This window comes from Anopheles gambiae, chromosome X (genome assembly GCF_943734735.2).
Source record: "Anopheles gambiae chromosome X, idAnoGambNW_F1_1, whole genome shotgun sequence".
Taxonomy (NCBI): Eukaryota; Metazoa; Arthropoda; class Insecta; order Diptera; family Culicidae; genus Anopheles; species Anopheles gambiae.
Genome location: NC_064600.1, coordinates 4,031,326 through 4,052,971, shown reverse-complemented (window position 1 = coordinate 4,052,971; position 21,646 = coordinate 4,031,326). Strand labels below are relative to the sequence as shown.

The 21,646-nt window shown below is 50.6% G+C and overlaps 1 protein-coding gene across 7 annotated transcripts in view; it reads right to left on the bottom strand.

The window, feature by feature from the left end:
- The window catches only part of LOC1272049 (irregular chiasm C-roughest protein), a 73,075-nt gene that overhangs the window by 12,632 nt on the left and 38,797 nt on the right, over nt 1–21,646 (bottom strand). For 2 of the 7 annotated variants that reach the window (XM_061644190.1, XM_061644207.1), the window contains one exon: nt 13,870–14,108. The exons of the other annotated variants lie outside the window; for them this stretch is intronic. The gene's annotated coding sequence lies outside the window, so the exon portion shown is untranslated. The remainder of the gene's footprint in view (nt 1–13,869; nt 14,109–21,646) is intronic. 7 annotated transcript variants of the gene reach the window in all.

Here is a 21,646-nt window from a genome sequence, read left to right as displayed (position 1 = left end):
CAGGCGCGCGCGCGCCCCGACTTTTCCGGACCGGTTCGCGTGGCTCAATCGATGATGGGCGCGCGCGAGCGCGTTCCAGCGCGGCCAACGCTGTTTCGCTACCGTGTGTGTGTGTGTGTGTGTGTGTCTATACCAAAAGGTGCTTGCCTCCACCTACCGGGAGCCGGGGCAGCAATCGCGACAGACCGCCCCGCGCGCGCTCGCACTGAACGAAGGCATCCTTCGGAAAGGCCGGGCCCGGGCGGAGGAGCAGCACAACGCAGCACGGGGGCAACACAAAATCACACAGGCCGATGGCCGCTGCTTCCTTTCGAGCCATTTGCAAAACCGAGCCTTGCCGCGATTATGTGTAGCTCCACACATCCGCGCTGCGCTGCCGTACGCCGCGGTTTGATTTTTATCACATCGTTCGTTTGCGCTCGTTCTCTCTCTCTCTCTCTCGTTGGCTCTGTTTTTCGAACCCTTCGGGGTGAAGGTTTTTGCCCTTGTGCGTTTGCCTGCACGGTGAAAACGGGGCAACGTTAATGCGACCAGCGTGCGACCCGAAAATGCTGCAGGTGGCCACTTATCTGGAGATGTTTGGAGCCACAAATCAATTCCTGCCCGGGTTTGAAGCAGAGAGAGAGAGAGAGAGAGAGAGAGAGAGAGAGAGAGAGTGCGGAAGAGCGGACGGGGAAGAAAATGGTTGAGTTGGGAAGGTTATTTTCGTTTTTTTCTTTTTCGGGCACGTATGCCCCACCACTTTTCTGTTACCTTATTTATTCTTCCCAGCATTCCCACCTGCTGCTGTGGGGCAGCGCTTTTCACCCATCACCGAAAGTAAGCGACACGAGGGGCTTTAGTTAATCTCCAATCGTGGTCGTGGTTGTGCGGGGAGCATAAAGAGAATGAAAGAGAGGGGTGGCAGCATCGGGCGCTCGCTATTGAAGCAATCATTAGGGCGTGAAATCAATTCGGAATATGTTTGCCTGATGGAAATTGAGCTGAATTCAGTTGATCGTTGATCCGTACAGCAGCAAATCTCCCGACCAGTTCCTCCCTAGTGGGAAGGGGGGGGGGAGGGGGGAGGGAAGGCGGAGGGAAGCATCGAGGTGGTAGGAAACTGTGTTGGGATCAACGTTCCTGGGCTGCCGTTGCTGCTGCTGCTGCTGCTGCTGCTGTCATGTCCTTGCGGGATTGCTACCGCCACTGCTACCGACAACAATGATGGCTGTTTTTGTGCCCGTTGATGCGTTGGGTTCTGGCGCGTTCTGGAATGTTTGAAGTGCGGACCCACAACTCTGTGCGCCTGTCGGGAGGAGGCGAACCAATTGCGGTTTTTGATAGCGACCCTTTTTTTGGATAAAGGCCAACAACATCGGGGCAGGCGAACATGGGGATCGGTTGGTAGAATTATCGGGATACAAATACGGGATACAAATACGCGGCCAGCCAAATCGAATGCTGTACTGGGGGCCTCCCCGCCAACACAGGGGCCACAGGGGCCAGTTGCTATCCATTCCCGCACGCCGATAATCCATGAGATCTGGGGGATCTTCCAGACAACGGGGGGGGGGGGGGGGAGGGGGGGGAGTGTTTGGTGGAGGAGTGCAGTTCTGTTACCTGGCTCACTCTCGGCATCGATACGTATGCGTGACCGTCGGTGAATGTGTGTTTTGTGCATTTTATCCACTCTGTTTGCTGGTGTACTTAGCACATTTACATCAGTTACATGCCCAGGCGGCCATGTTTTGCCTGCTGGTTTGTTTTCTACGCCACTGCCAGTGTGCTGCAGTGCTTTTGCAAATTCGTCCGATGACTTGTAATAGCTTGCAGTAGCACTTGTATAAGTTTTTCCAGATTTTCATAAACTTTTTTTTACTTTTTTATTACCTTTCATTTGGCATACTAAGCAACCTCTATTCAATGGAAATAGCTTCATACATTTACTTCACCATAAATCCTGCATTTGAGCTTAGGTTTGAACAAAAGCATGTTTCGCCAATTCTCGGAATACCCAAAAACTACATTTTGTTTTTTGTTTCCTTCTGCTGGGTTTGTCAACCAGTCAAACTGAACGCCAACTGCAGCAAGCAACAGCTCAATCCCAATCTATTCCTGCGCGTGTTTGTAAAGTAAAATAACGTTCGCATCGCCATACTGATGGCAAGTGCCAAAAACAGTGCCGAACTCGTTGGGCGTACACCACACAAAAAAAAAAAACCCCCTGCCCTGAGAGTTTCGATCGCAATAAAGCAAAGCAATGCAAATTGTACGTTACGCCGGTAATAAAATATCAAAGGGGCAGTTCGGGAGAGAACGAAACCAGCCGGCAACCAGCGTCGGGGGAAACACATATCGTTTTGCTGTAATCTACCGCTTTCCAGTCCTTTCGCTGCCCCGCCCGAACAAGCAGAACAGGATGTCGGAAGTGCCACGGAAGAACGGCAGGAATGGCAGCATCAACTGTACACACACACACACACGCATTCGTACATGGCAATAGGCAATCATAATAAATTGTCATCTTGATGCTTGGGGGAGAGAGCGAGAGAGCGAGGAGCGCACACAGCGGGCGGTCGACCCTCCTGACAGATAGTTTAGCCGATCCCCTTCCTGGACGCCCTTTGCACTGTGTGTGCCAGCTTGGTGGCTTAACTTGTTTTTTTTTTTTTTTTGGTCGGCACTGTTCGTGTTCTGACCAGCTTTTTTGGGCAATTTGCTCCGTGCCTACCGAAAAGAGAGAGAGAGAGAGTGTGAGAGAGAGCGAACGTAGCGTCGTAGTCAATAAATCTGTAGCCATGCCAGGCTAGACGCCCTGCTCCTGCGACCTAATCATTTCTGCATTCCCCACTGCCGCCCTGCCTCTGGACCGTCGCATTCGGTCTGGCGGAAAATCGACTGCTAATCGACAAATATAGTCTCCTCGGCACGGCGCACAGAACCGGCCACGAGCTGAAGCAAGGGGGACCATCGAGTGTGTAACGGAGAGGCTTGGACGGTGTTACACGCAAACAACACACAGATGATTTGTGTGCGTGTGTGTGTGTGTGCGCTTTCGGGATTATGAGTGTTTGGCGATTTTGCGGCATGTTTTAAATCAAAACCCGAGGCATATTAGTGAGAGCTATTTTGCGGCAGGCCGTGCGTTTTTGTGTGTGTTTTTCGGCCAACCGCGCCAACCGTAATGCAATTAATGATTTGAGATGATTTATTTTAATTCACCCATCTCACCCTCTCACCTTCAGCAATGTTATGCAACTCATAATGGGTACACACACACACACACGCGTAATTCGGTTTGATTTGAATTTTGGGGAGGTTTTTAGTGGAGTTTCTCCTCAACGGGCCATCGCTATAAACACCCATAATTGTCACCAAAGCCATATTTGTGGGGTTCGCGCCGTGGATCAAGTGCCCCGGGACCGATCTGCCACCAATCGTGGAGGTCATCGAGCGCGTGCAACCCAATGCAACCCGGGCCCAGCGCTGCCATCGGTACCCGCGCGGTGTAAATTGGGCTCGCGGGGAGGTTATTTCAATTATGTGACCCACTCACACACGATGGATGAATCGCCATTATTTGTGGCGCTTTCGTAACCTCTATTTTGTGTCTTCTTCTTTTTCTTCTTCTTCCTCGGGTAAGGGTCAACTTGACATTTCATGTTTTTTGTGTGTGTTTGTGGAAAGTGGAACAGAGTCGTAAAAGTTTATTAATTGTGATGTTTCGCTCGGCTTTTTGGGCATCCCGAAACCGGGGCGGGTATGAGGCTTAGAAGTGCATAAATAAGACTCACACTTGGTAGCAGCAGCAGCAGCAGCTTATGTGCCAAGCAGTGACTCCGTCCCGAAATAGCTAATGGAGACGGTGTGGGTTGTTTAAGCTACATTTAAAAAGCGGGTGATTGATAGTGGGCACCCTTTTTTTATCGCTCTTTAATTGCTATCATTTGCTACGGTTTTGCCATATCAAAACCAAACACCAAACACAGCACTACGGGCAGCAAAACGAGTCGGAGTTGGGAAAGCATTTGTTGACAGCGTTGATGGTTGGACGCCCACACGGTGGTGCATTGCAAGGATGTTTGATTGCAGGTTTTGATGTGAAATCATGTTCTTATAAGCTTTGATTGCAATTAGAATTTCATTCGAGTGCACAGATTTTGAGAAATTTGACATATTGTTCTACTTTACGTCAGAGAAAAGAAAACCACGGACAAGCATCATTAAGGGTCAATTCAACAGATAAAGGATATCAAAAGGATTCTGATTCTACAGGGAAGAACTTCCCAAGGATGAGTTTAATTCTCATTTATTTAAGAATATTCCATTGAAATCAGATTTCACAAGAAAAAGTAAAATTATACAGAAAATCAGAATTCACTTTATTTATTTTAACTGTACGTTAAATAATGGGATTCTTTCCGTTTTCAGTTGTTAGGCTGAAATTTCAGCCTGTTCAGCTGTTTGCATTGTATAGCAGTTTTCGAGCAGCTATCTAAGTAAGTATAATATACAGGTGGGCTTATTCCAAGGTGTACGAATTTAGAAGGCTGATTTTTATCGCTTCTGCTTCTGAATGATGGAATGATGGGATCGTGGGATAACTCAAACATGTGCCAAAGCTAAAACTTTTGAGCTATGTATCTTTCCAACCATACTTCATAGTTGTAGTTCCGCTATTAGCCCTAAACACCATGGGTTTATGCCTGCTAGGTCTACTTCAACTAATCTCATGTCTTTTGTTTCCAATATTTTTAGATCTTTTGAGGCAGATATCCAACTTGATGCAATATACACTGACTTTCATGCTGCATTTGATAGTTTACCTCACTCTTTACTATTAGCTAAACTGTCTAAACTTAGTATTGGTGATGGCATTATTAGCTGGCTGTCCTCATACTTAAGTACTCGATCTTGCAGGGTTAAAACCGGGTCGTACCTATCTGAGGAGTTTTATTGTAAGTCAGGTGTCCCTCAGGGTTGTGTGTTAAGTCCACTTCTGTTTTCTTTGTTCATCAATGATGTCTGTAATGTTTTACCTCCTGATGGTCATCTCCTTTATGCGGATGATATCAAAATCTGTTTACCTGTGTCCTCTTCTTCTGATTGTATGAGTCTTCAGCATTACCTTAATGCATTTGTTCATTGGTGTTCATCCAACTTACTTCGCTTGTGCCCTGATAAATGTTCTGTTATTTCTTTCTCTCACTCTCTTTCTCCTATTTCATTTAACTATACTCTCTCTAACTCGTCTCTCTCTCTCGTGTTATGTCCATCCGTGACCTTGGTATTATACTCGACAGTCGTCTTAACTTTAAACTGCGGCTTGATGAAGTTCTACTAAAAGCTAATCGAACTCTTGGGTTTATTTTACGTTTTACCTCTATTTTTAGAGATCAAAGCTTCCTAAGTAACCTTTATTGTGCTTTGGTAAGGCCTCTTCTTGAATATGCTAGTATCATCTGGAATCCTCCTACTATTGATGGCTGTTCGAGAATTGAAAGCATTCAGCGCCTTTTTATCAGGGTTGCTTTTCGTCGTTTGTTCGGTGCTGCCTCACTACCTCCCTATGGAACGCGATTGCAGTTATTCAATCTACACTCTTTAAGCTTCCGCCGCCAAGTGTCTCAGACATGTTTTATTGGTGGCTTATTACTTTCTGATACTGATGCTCCTGATTTAATCTCGTCCATCTCGTTGTATATTCCCTCTCGTTCCCTTCGTCCTCGTGATCCTCTGTCAATTGAAACACGTCATATTCTTTATACTTTCAATGATCCTATTCTATCCTGTTTCAGGTTGTTTAACCACTTTTACTATCTCTTTGATTTCGACTCCTCTCTCAACTCTTTCCGTAACCGTATTTTTTCTTCTAATTCTCTTTAATTATTCTTCTAAGTTTCATTAAGTTTTGATAGTCTCTACGCTCTACCTATGTTTTTTTTTCTTTAATTTTTTTTGCTAGGTCTAGACTACTTTAGTTAGGCTTAGTTTTTCATGAATTATTTTGTTTATTTGTTAGGGTTTATTTAGTTTTAAGTCTGCTTTATTTACCCTTGATGGCGGATATTGTATTAATAATTGAAATGAAATGAAATGAAATGAATGAAGATTTTAGGAGATTTTGTTTTGTGAATTCGTGAAGCCTCCAAAAAGCTTATTTGAACAAAAATTTGCTCCTATCCTGTCAAAAAGTGATATTCAAATTTGGTTATAAAGAACATGCTATGAGACCACCTGGACTACATACACTTTGATTCTGGATTCCACCACGTGATCTCTTTAATGCACCTTGGGATAAATGTAAACAACACCATGTTTTCGAGCAGCTACTCGAATCTAATTCTAGCTTTGAGGCTAGAATAATCTAGACTGAAAATTGCAGGCTAGTTGTATGTGTGGTTTTGTATGGAGTGTTTACATGATTTCAGCCTCCAACTGACAAACTCCATACAAAAAAAAAAAAAACTGACTAGAATTGTGAAGGGCCCCAATTTTAGGTTCTTTGGATTGTTTTCACAATGCTTCACAAATTGCTTGCTATGCAATAAAACTAAACAAGGTACTAGTTGTGATTTGGAAAAGGTAGGATTGTACACATCGGGCAGCAAAAATTTGCAAAAAATGGCGTCACTAAAAATAGCATAATCACATAAAACATAAAAAAAAAACAGTGAGCAATGAAGATGTCATGTTCAAGAAATTAATCAGGTCGTTTTTTTTTAGTTTGGTTCAACTATTTTTGAAATTTGTCATTTTTTGTTCCATGTTTGGGAAGTTATTAGTTTGCCAACGTTGTCTCTAAGACTTCAACATTTTTAATTAAATAAAACCGAGATTGTGAACTTTAATTACCTGAATAATGTGAGATTATTGCATCTTTTCCAAAAGAGTGTTTTTTTAAATAAAATAATGGCAGTTTGCTTGATAATGACCGCCCACTCCCCATAGTGCTCGCTAATTTGCAGCGCTGCGGGTATCCTGGTGCGCCTGCACCAATCAATGTACCGCACGTTATTCGACGTTATTCGGGCGTTATTTTTATAGATCGCTTGTAATGCGTGTTTTGCCTGCGTGTGCGATCGGTGTGACACATCGTTGCAGTGATTGCTTGATCTTGTTGCGGCGGCTTATCTCGCACGCGCACTTCTACCACCCTCGTCCCCCCTCTTTCCCACAGGCTCCTTTTAGTGGGAAGCCTTTCAACAGTGCATTCCACCCGTTACACGGCGTGTTAACGATGCCCGGCCCGGCTATCGGGTATAGGCGGGTTCGGCCTTCCAGCGAGGAAAAAAAAGGGACACGAATTCGAGCCCGAAACCCTTCAAGTGCCCCAAAAACCAATCGTTTTTGCGGCCCCTCGTCGGCGCTGTCGGATGGCCAAATGTGAGAGCTGCGATTAAATTAAAGACAAACACTCGCACAACTCACAACTATGGACCGGTTTGGAGGGGACGGGTGGAAACGGGCGGGAACCAAAACTCATCATCACCGGACTCGGCGACCCACAGCGGTAATGGGTTTGGCGAGGGAAATGGGGATGCTTTTCCGTTGCATTTTAGTTGCCGGTGGCTCCGTCGCCCGAGAACGCCGCTGGGAAACGAGCTGAGATGACGAGGGCAGCACAGCAACGGTGAAGAGAAAGGAGAGGAGCAACAGCAAAAAAAAAAACGAGCCACCACCAGAGGAGAAACACACACACACACACACAGATACAGGCAGGAGATCACAACATACACACTTAACCCGGAGCACCCCTTGGAGATGATTGCCTTTCGATTTGTGGTGTGTACGCGCGCGCGACGTGCTACACCACGCACGCAGCAATCCGGGGCCATTCGCGTGTGTACGGCTTCCTTTCGGGTGCCATTTTCTATGCGAAGCGTCGCCCGGTTGTTACGATGATGATGATGATGAGGAGGACGACGATAATAACAAGACCCGCAGCAGCAGCAGCAGCAGCAGTGGACTGGCTGGCGTGCTGCGATCTCAAAAAAAACGATCAAGCGCAACACAACAACAAAAAAAAACGACGAGATGAGATGGCTGGAGAGCTATAATAATAAGATAAAATAATACGACAACCGTTGACGATGGGGAGGGGACGCAACGGAGGACGCTTCCACGGCCAGCGGACAGAGAAAGAAATTAGCCTCGCGGGCAATTTAATGCATGCATCCTTCTCCTTCCCCGGTCCCTTCGCTCTGGGCTTGGGCCCCGTTTTGGAGAGGAGGCCGCACAGCCGAGCACAGCGCTGTTTGCTGTGACAACTTCGTTTGTTTTTTTTTTGTTAATCCCCCCCCAAAAACGATGAGTTTTTAAATGGTTTAATTCGTCCCGGAAATGGGTGGAAGTGATACGCCTGTACGGTCGGGGTTAAGCAGCCGCCTAATCAGGCTGGCAGGGCGCCCTCGGCTCCGTAGGGACGCGCAGCGCACAGATATTGAGTGTAGTAAGAGTTTGAACTGTCTGCTTGGCGTCAAGTTTTCAAGTGGCCCGAGAAGTTGTCCAAAGGCTCGGTGCTCGTACGGCCCACCGTAAAACTGGGATGACGTTTGTGCGAACAGGGATCACAAAAAATAAAAAATTAAAGAAGAAACATATTCGGCACACGAAGCAAATGAAGCCCACAGTAGAAGCACACATCCCGAAAGTTGAATAGGGCAGCAAAAAAAATAATAATAATACACACACAAGAGGAGCCACAAAATAACCAACTGACAGGATCCCATTCCCTGAGGTCTCATAACCTAGCTCTCCCCCCCCCCCCCCCCCCCCCAGTCCGGGCAGGCCGCAAAACCGGTGTGCGCTCTTGATTTTTATGATCACATTTTGTCCCGATCGCATTTCGGTTTCCCAACCGCAGCATCTCTCTCTCAGGCACACAATACACACACACCCTGGGTCGACTCGCATCATCACTTTTAATTCGTTTTCGTTCTTCTCGGTGCTGTTGTTGTTGTTGTTGTTTTTTTGCTGCTGCTGCTTCTGCCACCGGTTTCCGCTGCGCACTAATTTCTACCTTTGGTTGTTTCTTTCTTTTTCTCTCCCTCTATTTCAATCTCTCTCTCTCTCTCTCTCGCGCGCTCCCGCTTACCGTCCGATGGTGCCTCACGCAGGTATAAGCCTTTCCTGCTTTATGATTATGAAGGCGACGGGGGGGGGGGGGGGAGAACCCTGCCGATGCGCGCGCGCGCTCTCCTGCGTCCCCGAGCCAGCTTCCTGTGCCTTCTCGCTTGCGCAAACGCAGCGTGTAAGGGCGCGCGCGTACGATCGCAAACCCGCCGAACAGGTCTTGCGCGTGGCCACGACGCGTCGGGTCGCCTGCCCCCCCCCCCCCCCACTCTTCATGCGGGTCTTCGTTAACCGCCGAGGGCAACAAGAGTGCAACGAGTCAATCGCGTCCATCACGGGCGTCCATCATCAAGCATCTCTTCATCGCCGCCGTTTGCCGGGATGCTGTGGCCGGCCCTTTTTATACATTACGCACCCCCCCCCCCCCCCGTCGTGTGCCCCCTTGGCCCTTCACTCCTGTCTTATGTTTTACTGCTTCCTTTCGATCGCGTTTTGCGGTCCCGGTTGACTTTAGTTTCCTTTTTTTTGTTGTTTTTTTTTCTTAACCTTCCCTTCTACTGCTTCCTCTGCTCTGCTGCACACACACACACTGCAACGCACACGGCCAGCACAGGCACCACCATCGGCAGTATCAGCAATCACCGAAGATTGCCGCATCAGATTGCCCCTGCGCCCCTTTCCCCAGCCCGGCTAGGCATCCCCCGGAGCCCCTGCGAGCGACTGTGAGAACTTCTGGCAGGTGGTAAAAGTCTTGCGCTCTGGGTCGTGCGTGTGTGTGTGTGTGTGCCCTTTCTGTTGTTGCCTTTTGCTGCCTTTTCTTGTTGCCTTCGTTACTCGGTTATTGTAATTCCCAAGTTCGCCTGTTGATTCCATTGCGCCTCCTCTCCTAGGGACCGTGTAATCAGACCCCTGGGCCTGGCCTCCGATGTCTTTGCTCCGATTTGTGTTTCCTTCTTCTCCCAACCTGTGTGTCTATGCGTGTGTGTGTGTGTGTGTTTGAGAGAATGCATGATCACGCAATGGGACACACAGGTCAGCCACCGAGTTTGTGGTCCCCGAAAGGAGAAGGGAATCGGACAACAATTTTGGAAATAATGTGAACCCGCGTAGAACCCTTCGGAGGATGAATCAATGAACGCGAGTGTCGGACGGGTTTCCTTGATTCGATTCTAGCAATTAGTTTCGGTTGGGCCTTTTTCCTCTCTCTCTCTCTCTCCTCTGTTGTGCTCAAAGATGAAAATGGAATTTGATTCGAAATAAAGTTGTCGAATAGATCAAGATGAGTCTTCCGTTTTTTTTGTGGTTGTTATTGGGTAGGGTGCTATTGTTGCTGTTGGTTATGGATGGTACGGTTGTGGTAGAAGGCATCAGACAATTCGTTTCGGAATCTGGCTCGGATCTGAGAACCTGTGCTGCGGTGCACTTGATGCGGCCCAGAGGGCCTGAGGATTTTTTGGGGAAACATGAGACAATCTGATCTGAATTAAATCGCATCTCGATGTCGAGTCAGGTAGTTGGAGAGGCATTTTAGGGGAGAAGACGACTATTTGAACGACCCCAACAAAAAAAAAACCACACATGATACACCTAACCTCAAACGGTGTACACGCCGAGAAAGTGTCATTAGCTGCAAGAGTGGGCACTACATCAACCGCTGACAGCATGTAAAGCGACCCGTTCGCCCTCCCCCCCCCCCCCTCTGATCACCCCTTGTAGCCGGTTTGACACACTTGTATCGCTGCCCTGTCGCGCGAGAAATAATCTTATACACTTGGAACAAAAAACAACAACACAACAACAGCAACGACAAAAACCACAAAGAAGCCAAAGTGCGGATCGCGATTGCATCGCCTGGGTCCAGTGGAGTTTGGAGTGCACCTGGACGCCCGTCGGACGACCTCAGGGCGAACGGGAAGCGCAAAGCAGAGGTAGAAAAGACACACACAAAAAAATGCAACACAAACACACACACACACACACGACACCGAGCTTGAAATCAGGTTGAAGGGAAAATTAAAATAACCTGCATCCTGTTGATTACATGTTGCCCGCCACGATAATGGTCTACGGGAAGGTTTTTTTCCTTCTTCTTCTTCTTCTTCCTTCTGCTACCCCCCCCCCCCTCCCTTCGCTGCTGCACCCATTTCAGCAGACGACGAACCCCGGCCCTTCCTGGCTGCAGCCCGTTTGAGCCCCCGGGGGCGGTACTTTGGTCCACGCTTTTTCGCCGCCGTTGCCGTGCCGATCGCCGGGGACAAAACCGGTACCGGGCTGCCCTCCCAATCATTACCACCGCGCTGCACCACACCACGCCACGGTCCGCGGGAAGGATGCTGTTTCCCCCCCCCCCCCCCCCGCCGGCTGCGCCCCTACTGCTGCACCGTGATGCTCGCCCGGAGGGCACGGAGTAGCCGGGGCCCCATTTTGCCCATCAATTGTCATAATTTCACATCTCCTTCCGATTCGGTTGCAAGATATGATACAGGAGGGGGAGGGAGGAGCTGGGGGGGGAGCGGTTGGAGTTGGCCTGGTGAATGGAGCCGTATTACTTGGGGCGATACAGCAAGAACCTGTTTTATTCTCTTTTCTTTCTGTTGTTGCTGTTGCTGTGATCATTCGTGCGTGTGTATGTGTGTGTGTTTGTGTGATTACGGTTCAGGTGGCAGGATGCTGGACCAATTCTTCGTTTGCGCTATCTCCCCACGCCGCGAGGGGCCAGATGGTACGCCAGAACGGTTTAATGGCGAGATCGCCTTCCCAACAAACTACAACTTCAGTTTTGGTTTATCGCGTTCTTTGAGTCACTTGAAAATGTTCGCTCGCAAACAACTAACAAAAAAAAAACTAACAAAAAAAAAACATCTTTTTAAATCCCGTTGTCATCGAGCGGAGCTCGGTGTTTGCGGGAATATCGTTAAGGATTGCAGTCGGAGCACGTCTTGGGAGTGCGACAGTACTTAAGAAATAAAAGGGATAAAAGGGGGAGGAGAAGAACCTACACAAAAAAACACAAGTGTTCCAAAACCTGAATCAATTTCTGGTGCAGCAAGCGCGAGAAACAGAAGAAAAAAGGACCACGAGGACCACCCGAAACACCCCAAGATGAAGATAAAGTGTCTCAAATATACAGACACACACACACACACACACACACACACACACACACACACACACACACACAGACACACATTTTGGAATGAGGCACCAGCTTTAACGAAAGCCCGAATCTAAAGCATAACATAAAACTAGTGACGACTTAAGGGACATCGCCGGATTGCATTAGGGTTTCGGTGTTTGTCGTTGAATGGGGGGAAAAAAAAGCTGGAACGTATTGCGACTAGATAACCCACGTCCATGGATTACAGTCGCTATTCCAACATACACAGCCACATAGACACAAAGTGCCGAGATTGTGCCCGGTCGTCTGCAGCGTATCAAGCGTCAGTGAAGATGTGCATGTTGTCAAACTTGCACTTACGCTTATCTTGCCCATCAGCTGAGCGGATGCCTCCCCGGGTCGTAGCCGGTGCCGCGTCTGGCCACAAAGAATTGTGGTACGAGCACTGGGCAAAGCCAAAAGCAACACCCCGCCCAGACCATGCAGAGTGGGCGAAGAAGACATTTGCAGGACGCCCGGGTGGCGCTGTGGCGCGCTTTCGCTATCCGGGTGACATCGAGGAGTGAGCGGGCGCTCTCGCTTGGTTCATCAACGTGACGATTTCGACTCGGTGATAAATCTTACCAGACCGAACCCAGGCTAGTGGTAGGTGGCATGGGGCGCTATTTAGCCTGGCACGAAGGATACAACACACGGTTGCGTCCTTTATACTGGCTTTGTGTGTGTTTGTGTGTTTGCGTGGGTCCCAAGTGTCGTCTTCAATATTGCAAACGAAGACGAACGAAGACATCCACCCACCGAGACACACAGTGAAAGGGAGATTGCGATGCAAACGATGTAGAAAAGCTCCGGGGAGCAGTTTCGCCACCGGGGGCGGCGACGGTTCAAGGGGCACCGCCGACCGGGCCTGCTACTTTGTGCAAATTCTGGGCCAGCCAGCAAAACTGGCTCGGCAGTAAAAGTAAATATACGCTACGATGATGTTGTACAGGACCTTTCGGACCGTCCGCCCAGCAGTGCCCAAGTGGTGGTGGTGCCTGGAGGCGACAATAAATATTTTCATGCTTCATGATCATTGGTTCGATGTGCTCTTGCGTGTGCGCTCGGGACGTTGCTCCTTTTTTCGTCGTTGTCGTCGACCCAGTCCCGTGTCGGTAAGTGTTATTATCACCCCTCGGCACTCTTCTGGCAGTGGCAGTGCCACTCTTCTTGCGGTATGCACTCCCCGCTTGCTGGTGTGCTGACTGCCGTAGCTAGACCAGATATCGTTTCTTAGCGTGTTTTCTGGTGTACCAGATTTGATAGAGCCCACAAGTAAGTCGTTACAACAGCAGCAGCAACGACGAGGACGACAAAAACGAAGCAGAAGGCTGGGCGTGCTGAAAGAAACCCTCCAACAAACAAGATGGCGGCGCGGTTGGTGTTTTTGTTTCGCTTGTTTGGGTGGTTTTGCAGCCGCTATCACATCATTACTACAAGCCAATTTCATCTCGATTGGCCAATCTGTCGCGTCGAGGCAGGGCTTCAGCAGCAGCAGCAGAACCGCAAACCGCACCAGCGCGCTGCAATTTCATGCGCTTCTTTACATTGAAAGAAAAAAAAAACAAAACCGGTGCGGCTTCCTGTTTTGCGGTGCCTACTATCACTGCCTTGGGCTGGCGCAGACCCCGTTGGTCACATTAAGCATTCATTACCCTCTGCTGGAATGTGTCTCAGATCCGGTGACGAGATCCCGGCTAGCACTGGCGCAGGTACAGTTATCGTTATGATTTGTGCAGTGCATTAGACAGCCACTCGCAAGCAGCCCGAGACGAGTGCTCTCGTTTCGCTTGTAGAATATGTAGCGCTTTCTTCTCACCCTTCGGCTACAGACGTCCGGGGCGTGCTCCAGCGATGCTTCCCAGTAATCCCCCAGCTCGTCCAGTACACGTACCTGGGAGTAGGAGACAAGAATACAAAGATATTGTACAATTAGTGTCTACTGCGCGCGCTGTTTTTTTTTGGCTTAAATGTTAAATGTGTGTTTCAATGTGTTCGGACAACTCGCGGACATCTATTGGAGCCCCCGTTTTTAGCAAGCAGTCCTTCGCCAAAGCTAATGAGTCGCTTATTTGACGTCGCTTGCGGACAAAAAACCGCATGCAGCGGATACTTGCAGAGCCCACAAAACAAGACGCAGACGCTGTTGCCCCCTGATTGCCAATTGGCACTCGTCGCAGGTCTTTTTCGATGAGAGGGCAATTTTGTTTGTGTTGTGAAACCCCGATTTGGGGTACTTAGGTTGGCCGTCTTTCGTTTACGGGGAGGGATAGAGCTCAAGTAATGAGTGAGTCTCGCTCGAGCGGTGCTGAAATTCGGGCTCGAATTGATTGTGTTTGATCGAGGCTGAACAATTTCGCATTTTCGCTCTCTCCCTCTCTCTCGCTCTGCCGGGGCCCATCCACGCTGCTTCAGGTCAGGTGCGCGTGGCCCGCCGAACGGTACTCGCTCACTCAATCAGCTCACTTCAGCACGCCGGAGCCACTGAAGTGTCTTTTGCTGTTGTTATTGCTGCTGCTGCTGTTCGGGCGCTCTCTTTCTTTCGCTTCTGGCTGTCTGCTCACTTATATCGCCCGGCACCATCAAGTACCATCAGCTCGCTTCATCACGAGCGTGTGTGATTCGGTGCTTGCGCCGGTACGCTACCTCACTGCGCGGTGCGAGAATGTTGGTTTCAACTTAACGGCGTCAAAAAACGGCTCGCTCCCCAACCACAACGACACTGTTTCTTCATTGCTTCACACATCAATCGGTGTGCGAGTGGTGCACACTAGTGATGGGTAAAGTTGGCAAAAATCCGGAGTCGACTCCGATCCGACTACGATAAATTCGGAATCGACTCCGGAAGGTAGGTCCGCGCTGCAATATCCGGAGTCGTTTGGAGTCGTACGGAGTCGCCCGGAGTCACCCGGGTCGGAGTCATTCGGAGTCATCCGGAGTCGTTCGGTGTCGTTCGGAGTCGTCGGAGTCGGAGTCGTCTGGAGTCGCCCGGAGTCGGAGTCGTCCGGAGTCGTTTGGAGTCGTTCGGAGTCGTTCGGAGTCGTTCGGAGTCGTTCGGAGTCGTTCGGAGTCGTCCGGAGTCGCCCGGAGTCGGAGTCGTTCGGAGTCGTCTGGAGTCGTCCGGAGTCGTTCGGAGTCGGAGTCGGAGTCGGAGTCGTTCGGAGTCGTTCGGAGTCGTTCGGAGTCACCCGGGTCGGAGTCATTCGGAGTCATCCGGAGTCGTTCGGAGTCGTTCGGAGTCGTCGGAGTCGTTCGGAGTCGTCCGGAGTCGCCCGGAGTCGGAGTCATTCGGAGTCATCCGGAGTCGTTCGGAGTCGTTCGGAGTCGTCCGGAGTCGTCCGGAGTCGCCCGGAGTCACCCGGAGTCGGAGTCGTTCGGAGTCGTTCGGAGTCGTCCGGAGTCGTCCGGAGTCGTTCGGAGTCGGAGTCGGAGTCGGAGTCGTTCGGAGTCGTTCGGAGTCGTTCGGAGTCGTCGACACCGGACGACTCCGAACGACTCCGACTCCTGGCGGATCTAGTGGTTCCATTTTGCCGGAGTTGGAATCGAACTAAAAATAGTCGGAGTCGGATCGGAGCCGTGGGTGCGCTCCATACAGCACATCACTAAGTGCACACTTCACCCTACCGTACAGCGCAAACAAAAAGCCCGAACAATCCAACTACCCATACAAAACCCAAAGAAACTGTGGCATCCGACGACGTGCCACAACGAGCAGTAATGCGGTGTAAAAATGGTGAAAAAATTGAATCCGGTCCAGTTGTACCCCGCGTGTGTGTGCACTAAGCGGTCGTAAGCTGTAAATGTCAGCGGTGTGGCGAAAACGTAATGTACTGCTTGCGTCGCAAGGCTGGCGAGACCGGCGCGGCGGAAGCTACTGCTGCCTGGTGCAACTGATCTTTGCGTTCGGAGGGATTAGGGCCTCGGTTTACCCGCACACACACACACAAACACACAGTGCACAGCAGTATTATTATTACTGTGGTCCGTCCTGTCCGACACAGCGCTCCAGCCCTCGAGGGCCCAGGCGCTACGCAGCCAACTATTAATTATGATAATCGATTTCCACCTCTCAGTCCTGCAAGGTGCGCGACGCCGAACCCATTTTCTGGAGGAATGGAGAAGGACCCAGCCGGGACTTTCTCTCCGCTCGGGTGCAGTATGTGTGTTTGGGGGCAGTCTTCGTCTTCATGGACATATTTGCCTACAATCGAGGGCCCGTGTGACCTTTGACCTGCGACCGGTGCGTCAAGAAGACGACATTTCTCCGGCTTGGATGTTCAGCCAGTCAGTGGATCGATTTCTGATGCCAGACACACGCACATAGCTGTGTGTCCGAGAGCGTCCTCGTTGCGGACGATAAGCTTCCGGGGAAGGAGGAGAAGAGTCCAGTTTATGACCGCTGCTCATTAGCAGCCCCCCGTGGGCCATTCCGGCGATCCCGCCACACGGCACGGGACCATTCCGGCAACATCCAAGGGAGCGCGGAGACAAAAGCACACAGATCCTGCAGCTGTGGCGTGGCTCCGGTGTCGAGGATTTGCTGCCGATGTGGGCCCCGCACAAGCTGGCATGGCTCCGCGGGCGGTCACCCGCGGGTCCTTTCGGTGCCGATGGTGAGCCGCGGAACGGGAACTTGGGGCGGCGATCCTGAACGACCGCTCGTCACGGATGGCTGGCGTTGGTGCGCACTGCTCGCCGAAGAAACTATTAAGAAGCCAGATAATGAGCCTTTCGCTGCGATAGACTGCGACAGCACACACACACACACACACAGTGGACCAATTTCCACCGCCACCACTCCACGGAAAGCGTCCCCGAGGGCATTGTAGTTTATGTTATTTTGGGGGGTTTTTGTTTTGTTTTTTGTTTTTGTTTATTCCTGTGCGCCCACCAACACGCAAAACGTTCACGCTGGGAAGCGCCAAAAATTCTACGCCAGCACTACCACTGTCCCTGTTAGTAATCAAAGGGGCCGCGCGGGCGAAAGCACAGGCGAAAAGCGGCGTGAGGTGTTCCATTTAGTAGTTGTATATGAATGCGCGTGTGTGTGCCTGAGTGACACACATGTGTGATGGTGAGGCGAAAACCTTTACATTTTCTGTGATAAACACACACACACACGCACAGCACAAGGTGCTTTAAGGCAGTCTCTAGGCGTCTAGTGACTGCTAGAGGCTCCCGCACAGAAAGAAAGCACACCGAACGAAACTGTTACAGTCCGAGACCATCTTTGGGATGGCAGGGGAAGGGGAGGGAGGGTCTCTCTCTCTCTCTCTCTCGAAAGGCAAATGTGTTGCGAACCGTCTCGTGATGCTTTGGAGTTCCCCTTAATGATGTCGCATCGTCGTTGTCATCGCGTCCTCGTCGTCGTCGTCGCCGCCGCAGTGCTCCACAACTCGTATTCATGATACTACATGTACGTGTGTGTGTGTGTGTGTGATATTTGTTGTGTTGTGTCATTGTGGATGGTTGTTTTCTGCGTCCGTGGTGTCGTTACTCGGCGCCGGCGAGAGTGGTGGGAGAGAAGGTTGTAAATTTTAACGACGTTTATTTGGGCGCTGCGGTTGCTGCCGGCTGCCCATCCTTCTGTTTCTTATTAGTGCCCTACTACTGCAAGCAAGGATACTTTCTTCTTGCTGCTGCTGCTCACCCACACCTCCAACTCGTTGCAGACGGTGGACGGTTTCGGTGGGTTTCGTTGTGTGATTTTAGATACGTTTTGGTGCTGAGGACACACACACACACACTGGTCCGCCCGAAGGATATACGAGGTAATATTTTGCCTGATCAGGGATAGATAAAGTAATGCCCGTGTAGCCTGCACTGTGTGGGTGGGGGTGGGCCTGCAAGGGGAGCATGTTGTTGTCGTTTTTTTCTTCTTCTTCTTCTGCCTGTTCTTTGGTCGTCAGCATCTTGCCTTTTTGCGCCCGTATGTGATTGCGAGCAGGCCCCGCACTGCTCTGCCACGAAGGGGCCAGCGACTTGCCATCTTGTCATCTCGGTGCGCCTCATACCCCTAACTCCTCCCCTCCCCACCCCCACCACAATGTCCCAGTCCCGGAGGCTAATAACACGGTTGACCTAGGTGGCAAGCATTATCTGAAACGGCTTACCGGTTATGTTATGGGTCGTCGCATGGCCACTGCGACTTTTTTTTTTCCTTTTTTCTTGGAGAAGCTCGCCTACTCCGTCCAGGCTTGGAAGTTGCTTGCTTGGTTGCTTTTTTTTACTACCTCCTCCTGATGGGTGGTGGCGCTCCGATATGCCTCATATATCTTAATCTTATTGAACGCTACCGGTGGTGGTGGTGAGGGGAAGCGGACGCTACACCACACTAAGGCCACTATCTGCACACTATCAGGTGCCATCGTGCACGTAGCCATAACACGGGACGCCACGCAACAACGGCCACACACACACACACAGACAGCAAAAAGAACCCCGAAATAAAAACATGCTCGAGAACATAATATTGAAGCGGAGGACACTCCAGGAGATTCAAGAGATGTGTGTGTGTGTGTGTGTAAGACGTTGTGGTGAGGTTGGTTTTGGTGCGCAGGCACGGGGTAGGGAGCAGCTGTCAGTTCTGCTTTCAACGAGCACCAGGACCTGCTCACCCACCAACACCAACTACTACACGCCAAAAACCTTCGTCACATTGGGCGACAGTTTCGCTTCACGTGCGTTGGTACCCCCTCTCCAATACCCCCAGCAATCTCAGGGAGCCCCCCTGTAGAAAGGATCACGTTTTTTTTTTTGGTAAGCTGCGGTTTGATTCCGTCCCAAACCCTTGTCCAAAATATCTTGGCGGTCTGGCGCAAGGGTCTGGGGCCTTTGCTTATCGATTTTTGCTTCTTCTTCTTATTCTTCTCCCGTGTGCTCTCCCAATGTCCAAGCACTCCGAGCAACACCGGAAACTAGGATTACACACACACACACTCGCACACAGGCACGAAGAACATGCTGCTTGTGGTTGGCAAATGTTCCTCAGCTCATTGCCTCGCAGGAAATCGCCTCCAGGAATTGCAGTCTTCTCGGGGCTTGTGCATAGGACTTTTGTGGTTTTTAACCACTCCCTGGTCCTCCTCCTCCTCCTCATTCTCCACCGGTTGTAAGTGGTCGCTTGGACACGGGCCACCAGAACCGGACCCGAACCGAATGGTGCATGCTCATGGGCCCATGATCCCGTTGGCAAAAGTCTGCGGTCCCCTGGTGCCTGCAGCTCTTGGCTTACGCTCCTTGTGTGTGTATGTGTGTGTGTGTGTGTGTGTGTGTGTGTAATGCCAATCGGGATTGGTCCATTGGTTTGGCTTCTCATCTTCATCCCCGGGTCCGGATGGTCAAAAGTCAATTGAAGTGTGAGATTGAATTACACGACCGACTCTTCATCGCTGCACCGTACCTACCGAAAGGGTGGGCAAAGGCTGTCAATTTTCATCTATCAATAAATTTAATTGATTGGCTTCCCCACTCTCCGACCAGCATGGCACAGGCCCGGAAAGGAAGGGAACGGGGGCCGGGGGGGGGGGGGGGGGGTTCGGTGCGTTAATTCTGGGCCCCGTTGGGGCATTGTCTAACGAGAACCAACAAGCAGCAGCAGCAGCAGCCGTATCTTTCCCCGTGAGTGTTACAATTTACAGTTCCAGCACTGCTTCCCCCATCCCCCCCCCCCCCCCCACTGGGAGCACCGTCGTAAGCGCGACACCCTGGAAGCTACACCTTCGCAGGCTCGCGGCTCGGCGTCAAACCGTGATGACCTTCCTCAGGGGGGGCTGGCTGCTCCCGCGTCGCCATCGCAAATGATTTGTTTGCGTTGCTATTAGCTTTGCCGGCAAATTTACATACGCAATACGGCTGCGGGGAGCGGAGGGGGCCGCGAGCATTATGGTGCGCTCTTGCCTCCCTTTGCCCCGCGGGTGGCGTGAAACGTAGCGCGTGCGTCCGCTAGAATATGTAAATCGGGCAGCAGAAGCCCAAAATGTGCGGCAGCGTGTGTGTGTGTGTGCTTCGGAGAAGTGAGATAGGCAAGCAGGTCCTCCTTCGGCATGGTAATCAATTCCACTGGCGTAATGGTGAACTGATAAAAAAAAAAAAAAAACACACACACTGAGATAGGTAAATTATGCCGAGGCTCGCTTTCTTTCGCCCGTTCGTCGCTTGCCGTCCGTCCCTTTTTGAGCGCGAGCGCGTTGTCGCATTCGTGGGTAGGGAGAGGAGGGAGGGGGGGAGGGTAGGAGGAGCAGTGCTGCATAAAATAAAACCAAAATATTTATGCGAATGCTTATACGGGAGACACATTTTTGTGTGGTTTCGGTTCCGGTTCGTCCAGCGTCGATGCCGCTTGCCCGCTCGAATTGAGGTCGCTTGTGGGGAAGAGAGAGAGATCGAGCGAGAGCGAGCGAGCGAGAGATAGTGAAATAGATTTCTTCATCGCTTCATCAGGAAACAGGCAAAAGGGGGAAGGGGGTGTTGGTCGCGTGTGCCCTCGAAGTGATCGGACGCCCGACGCCGGAGCTACACACCAGCAGCTGACGATAATTAACCTCGAAAGCTGTAGCAACAACCGGGTTTGGGAGTGGAGGAAGAACACTCCCCAACCCCGAAAGCAACCCTCTCCACACGCGCGGGAGAAAGGTACGGGCCGAGCGTAACAATAGGGTGTGTGCGATATGCTTTTTTTTTGCGCAGGGACGCTCGGAATGGAGCAAGCGACGAACCTGGCCGGCCCATCGCCCCACTGCAACGGGGCGTAATTAATAACGTCGATTAAGTGTTCCTTATTACCGCCGTGCCGTGCCGGCAACATTAAACTGGACAGCACACACACACACACACACATGCATGGGAAGGGAAAAGTATAATTATCGTTTTCTACCTTTACAATTGATCTAGCACGCCCCGCGGTGTCGATTTGCGGATACAAAGCCCCAAATTCCCCCCAAACCCACCCCCCGCACACCGGGCTTTGTAGGGTCATTTGTGCGCACGGTTGTGGCACGGTTGCCTGCTGCTGCGGCACAGTCCCGCCGCGTGCTAAAGGTAATGCGATTAAAGGCGGGTAATCAAAAATTAATTTAAACTGCTCCCACACACACACGCACCTTTCTCGCGTCCTGACTGGAGGCGGCATGTGAAATTTTGCCAGATGGTTTCCTCTACCCCCCCCCCCCCCCCCCCTCAATCTGGCCAACAAACTCAGCGGTTGGAAAAGGCTTGCCCTTTGGATGGTTGCAGAAGGAAAACTGTTGCGTTTTTTTTTTTTTTTGAAAAACAAAATTCCCACACTTTGAGCCCACCGCCATTGCGGACATTGCGTGCCGATGCTGCTCCAAAATAATGCTCTCAAGCCCTGTGTGTGTGTGTGTGTGTGTCCCTGTCAATTTCGTGGCTTGCTTCGATAATGATAACTGAGCGATTTCGGAATCCGGTTTT